Genomic DNA, 5,909 nt, shown 5'->3' on the forward strand with positions numbered 1-5,909 from the left:
TCAGTTGAGTTGTTGCATGCATGACTTCAGTTAGAACTCAAGTGAGTTGAGTTTAGTGGACTGGAGGTACAGTTGATGGAGTTGTGTTCAGTTTGACTTAGTTAAACTAGTTGTAGTTAGTATAACTGCAGATAGACTAATGATGAGTTGTTAAACTAATTATTAACTCGTAATACAACTAAAGAATACATCAGTTAACTCAGTTGCATGTCAGTGCATGTTCAGTTCAACAGGGACAAGTGGTAGAGAATCAGATTGCTATCAGTTGTGACTATAGTTGTGCATCAGATCTTGCACAATCAAGGGATTGAGTATGCCAATGAGTTTGATCACGTATTTGGCCCACATTTTAGCCTTTGATCACATCCACAAAGAGTGAGTGACTATTTTGCAGGTGAAAAACGAGTTTGGGAAGCTATTCTCATCAGTTCTTGAGCAGGTATTGAGCAGTGGAGGCGGGCAAGCAGTGGAAGAGATTTGGAGATGAGATCTGAGCTATATTGTGTGTAACAGAGGTGGAGATACTTGTGAGAAGTATTATGCTGTGTAATGTTACATGACTCAATCAATATAATATACAGATTGTGTGGGGTTTTTAGCGAGATGCTTTCCCCGGGATACATACTGTGTTTATGAGTTTGATTGATGCTTCTATGTGTGCCTGTGAATGTTTCTGCTTCTGTAAATTGATGATCAACATAGAGGAGATTATGTATTATACATGTTCCGCTTATAATTGTATGATCAGGATAATCTCTGTGAATATGTGTTAAATTATTCAAAATTTCTACATGGTATCGGAGCTGCTTGATTTGTATAAGAGATTTTTAGAGGACATCAAGCGAGGATTGATCATCAGATCTATTATTCAGGAAGTGTTTACATTTTATTTCTTTAGGCAGAGTCTGTAATCGGGCCAGGTAGCCTATGGATTCATCCTTCTTTTGGAAGGTGAAATATCCGGTGAATGCCCATACAGTCGATCTCTGTACAAGAAATATTGTGTTCTCACGAATTCTAGATCGGAAGCGGTTGAGTTTTTGTGCTGGTGGAATTCGAATTTAATTCCAAAGCAAGAGCGAAACTCAAAAACATTTAGTGTGAGAATGGAGACAGTATGCCCCAGTATCTCACGAAGTTCACCCAATTCCGGGATGAGCTGGGAAGTGTGGGGATGACTGTCGGATGAGGATGGTGAGTCTAGCACTCCTTGACCTTCCTAAGAGTTGGCATAACTACCAAGACTCGGTGAATGGAAGGGAGAAACTGCCAAATTGGGAACGACTATGGTCGGATTTGATGCAGGAGGAGATTAGACAGAGCACCAGAGATGGTTCTTCATCCATGCAGGATGAGGAGAACTGTGCCTTAGCGAGTAAGGCGAAGAAGGGGAAGGGGAAGGTTTCTCTTTCCGAATCCAGTTCTTCCAATGATGGGAAGAAGGTTGACAAGTCGAAGGTGAGATGCTTTCGTTGTCATGAGGAGGGTTCACGGGTCAAGAACTTGTATGCTCTTGAGGTTCAAGATGCATGCAAAGCCTTGAGCAGCAAGGCAATTGATGGAGACTTGGTGGTTGAGAGGGAGGGTATATTACCTCTCAACATGCAGAGCCAGAAGAAGTCTCAGACGATTGTGGAGGAGCCACGATTGGTGCAGCAACTTCAGGAGATTGTGGAGGAGCCACAACAGGGGAAGCTGAGAGGAGATCGAGTAGAGACATATACTCATCCAGATACCTCCAGTAGGGGGAAACTTTAAGCCAAGTGGGCTGAGGGATCGCATGCAGCCATACCTCCAGGTAGGAGGTGGGGTGATGTGGATTGATCGTCCCAAGGAGGAGGGGCAGGATTCTTGAGGTACCCAACCTCTTGGATGAGACCTTGCTATGGGAGCCCAGATGTGTAGTAGCAGGAACTGACTGATTGGGTAGAGACAAATGCAGATGGAGCGGCAGAGAGATCGACAGTGCAGGGAATCCCAGGACAGCGCATAGCTAGCAGGCTGTAGCAATGCGAGAAGCACAAGTGTTTTGCACAGTGCTAGGTGGCACAAAGAGGTGTCCAATGGTGCGAGATGCATGGAGATGTTGCAGTAGCGCAGATGTCAGAGAGGGAGCACTTGTTAGCAGCAGGTAGAGCTTCAGCATCAGAGGGTGTTTCTATCCCAACAAGGAGGTCAGTTGGGAGGTGCAGTGCGGATGCAATGCTGGGAGATAGAACCAGCAGCAGCACGGATGCAGTCAGAGATCAAAGTGACAGAGGCTAGAGCAGTCAGATACTGAAGAGCACAGAGATGCAGAGTTTCAGTCGACAGGGGCAATAGCAGTCAGAGACTTTGATGACAGAGCAAGTGGACCGGCCAAATGTGTTGTATGGAGAACATTCCAGAGTTACAGGATCGGGTTTGAGAGGAAGCCTTTCTTGTTGAGAGGGAGTGTTGAAAAGTGTGCAACAAGAAATTCTTGTTGAGATTGCAACAAGATGATGGAGCTTAGTGAAAAGAGTCGCCTTCACTAAGTGGGCCCGCAGGCTATTTTTGGCGCAAGTCTATTTTTAGACTATGTCTATTTTTAGACATATGGATCATGTCTATGTTTATGGATGATTGATCAAGTTGGGAAAAATAGATGGACTTCTATTTTTGATGAAAGTGTGAGTGATCACAGTGTGAGTGATCAAAGTCTATTTTTAGACTGGCTGTCAAAAATAGAAAAGTCAAATATTATTATCTCACAATAATATTTGGACTATAAACTTGATCTTATTCTCTTGGAGCACTTCAGTTTGAGCTACAGAGGTGGCACATGCAGCTGTCAGAAGGAAATACGCTTTTCTTATGAGTCAGTTGAGTTGTTGCATGCATGACTTCAGTTAGAACTCAAGTGAGTTGAGTTTAGTGGACTGGAGGTACAGTTGATGGAGTTGTGTTCAGTTTGACTTAGTTAAAATAGTTGTAGTTAGTCTAACTGCAGATAGACTAATGATGAGTTGTTAAACTAATTATTAACTCATAATACAACTAAAGAATACATCAGTTAACTCAGATGCATGTCAGTGCATGTTTAGTTCAACAGGGACAAGTGGTAGAGAATCAGATTGCTATCAGTTGTGACTATAGTTGTGCATCAGATCTTGCACAATCAAGGGATTGAGTATGCCAATGAGTTTGCTCACGTATTTGGCCCACATTTTAGCCTTTTCTCACGTCCAAAAAGAGTGAGTGACTATTTTGCAGGTGAAAAACGAGTTTGGGAAACTATTCTCATCAGTTCTTGAGCAGGTATTGAGCAGTGGAGGCAGGCAAGCAGTGGAAGAGATTTGGAGATCAGATCTGAGCTGTATTGTGTGTAACAGAGGTGGAGATACTTGTGAGAAGTATTATGCTGTGTAATGTTACATGACTCAATCAATATAATATACAGATAGTGTGGGGTTTTTAGCGAGATGCTTTCCCCGGGATACATACTGTGTTTATGAGTTTGATTGATGCTTCTATGTGTGCCTGTGAATGTTTCTGCTTCTGTAAATTGATGATCAACGTAGAGGAGATTATGTATTATACATGTTTCGCTTATAATTGTATGATCGGGATAATCTATGTGAATATGTGTTAAATTATTCAAAATTTCTACATCCTTTCTCGGCTTCACGGCGTTGTTCTTTGCTTGCAGCTTCGGCTGGTTGTCTTGGGCTGTCCCGCCTTGGCTTTGTCCTTTGTTCTGTGGTTTAGGGGCACCTTTCCCCTGCTTTGGATTCGCAGATCCAAATATCACTTCTTTTGTTTAAACTTATGCTCGACCTTGATGGCATATCGGTATGCTGCGCTGAGCGAGGGGATGTTTAGGAATTGTATTACTTCCTGGATGTACTTGTGCAGGCAGCCACAGTATTTGAGTATCAAATGTTGCTCCGAATCCTTGATACCCAACTTTGTGCGAAGGGTATGGAAAAGATTGGTGAACTCCGACATGTCTTGGTCCCTTCCCTGCCGCAGCGTGGTCCACTTTATGTATTCATCCTCATAGCTTCCAACAGGGTAGTACTGCTCCTTGATGGCATCTCAGAACGAATCCCAGGTGGGTGCGGCTGAAAATAGTGAGCCAGTACTTTCATCCTTCTGCTCGCAGTAGGTTTCCCACCAGTCCTTGACGTGGGGGGCTGCTTTGAGAAGAGCAAAAACAATCTTTTCCCGACTCGAAAATTCATGAACAGAAAAATATCCCTCTAGCAGATTTAACCATTTATCTACGTCATCTGCGTCTATCTGACCCTCGAATATGGGGATTTCAAAATTAACTTGTATCTTAAAGGGTGTTGCGTTTCTAGAGTAGCTGCTGGAAGCCGATGTGTCGCTTCTGGATAGCCGTTGAAGGATCTGGGCAAAGCTGTCCATCATCGCGTTCTGTTGTCGCTCAAGGGCTTCTTCCAGCAAGATTTTCATGGGATCTCCTGCCCCCTCGTCTTTCTTCTCATCCGCCATGGGAGGCCGTCGGGATTTGCGAGGCTGGTCTTGCAAAGGTTCAACCAGTTCAAGCCCTAACTCCTTATATCCCGACCTTGTTGGGGACATGCAAAGAAAAACAGAGAAAAAGCAGACCGCTCTGATACCACTGATCCGGATTTAAACAGGAACGCAACAAATTGCAGAGATAACCATATACATAAAGATGTAGCGGAAATAATACTTCATTTCATTAATGGAAAATACTGAAATATGCTTACAACTAGAAATGGAAATAAACCATCTAGGGCGATGGTAGCTTATCTCTGAGAAGAGATGTGAGGGCTACATGCCTCTGAACTGTCTTACAATGAGGCTCGAAGGCCTATTTATTGTTGAGAAACAATGGAAAACCCTTAACATTCCAAAACCTAACCCTAGGAGATGAAACGCCAAATTGTGGGCCTCGTTTGGGGTAAATTGGTACATCAACTTCTCGGGGTCGTAACTTTGGCATATGATCTCCGTTTGACGCATACAATAGCTCGTTAGAAAGATCTATCCAAGAACTACCATTTTTGGAACATGCTATGGACCCATGTTGCCCCTGGATTCCCTAAAAAACGTCGTTTAGGGCCTCAAAACGGCTCCGGAAGTTTAAGACCCGAAAAACTGCTAAAAATAGTAAGTTGTGCTACAAATAAGGAAACTGAAAATGCTGAGAAAGACAATGGTGGGGGTCCAGGTGGGCTTGGCAGGTGGCCACCAATATCCACCTGGATCATTCCTCCCCCCTTAGGAAGCAATGGTCCCCATTGCTTTGAGCTCCTCCATGAGATGATGAAACTTTTGCTGAACTTGTTCCCTGGTGAGCCACTTGCCCTGCTGAAGGAGTTGGCCTGCTTTGACAACTCGATACAGTTGGATATTCTGTTGGCGAGTGTTCTTGATCTGTGTGTCCATGATCCGATAAGTTGCAGCTTGTTCCATGCAATCTGGATTTAATTCTGTGGGTTTGAGCTGTTCTGCAATGTCGGATGTGTCTAGCAATGGTGGAAAGTATGGTCGAAGGCGGTCCACAATGAACACTGGGTGCAGACCAAGGAATGGGGGAATGCTGAGCTCAAATGCATTGTCTCCCATAGCCTTAGTAATGGTGTAAGGACCATATCAGAGTGGTCTCAATTTCTGATAGGCTCCAGTAAGGCGTTCCTTTTGCAAATGCAACCAGACTTTGTCGCCCACCTGAAACTTGTGTGGCACCATGTCGCTGCTTGTACTTGGCATTTGATTTCTCAAGAATGTCATGGACCTGCTAGCGAATATGTTGGATGCGCTCAATGAAGCTGGTGGCCTTATCTGTTTCGGACTGGACATGAGCTGAATTTATGTGAGTATCTGCAAGTGGCATGGCCACATCAATGGGGCATAGTGGCTGGAATCCAAAACCCACCTGAAAAGGGCTATGG

Source organism: Pinus tabuliformis, chromosome 9 (genome assembly GCF_031772625.1).
Source record: "Pinus tabuliformis cultivar Carrire ecotype Pingquan chromosome 9, CPIR1, whole genome shotgun sequence".
Taxonomy (NCBI): Eukaryota; Viridiplantae; Streptophyta; class Pinopsida; order Pinales; family Pinaceae; genus Pinus; species Pinus tabuliformis.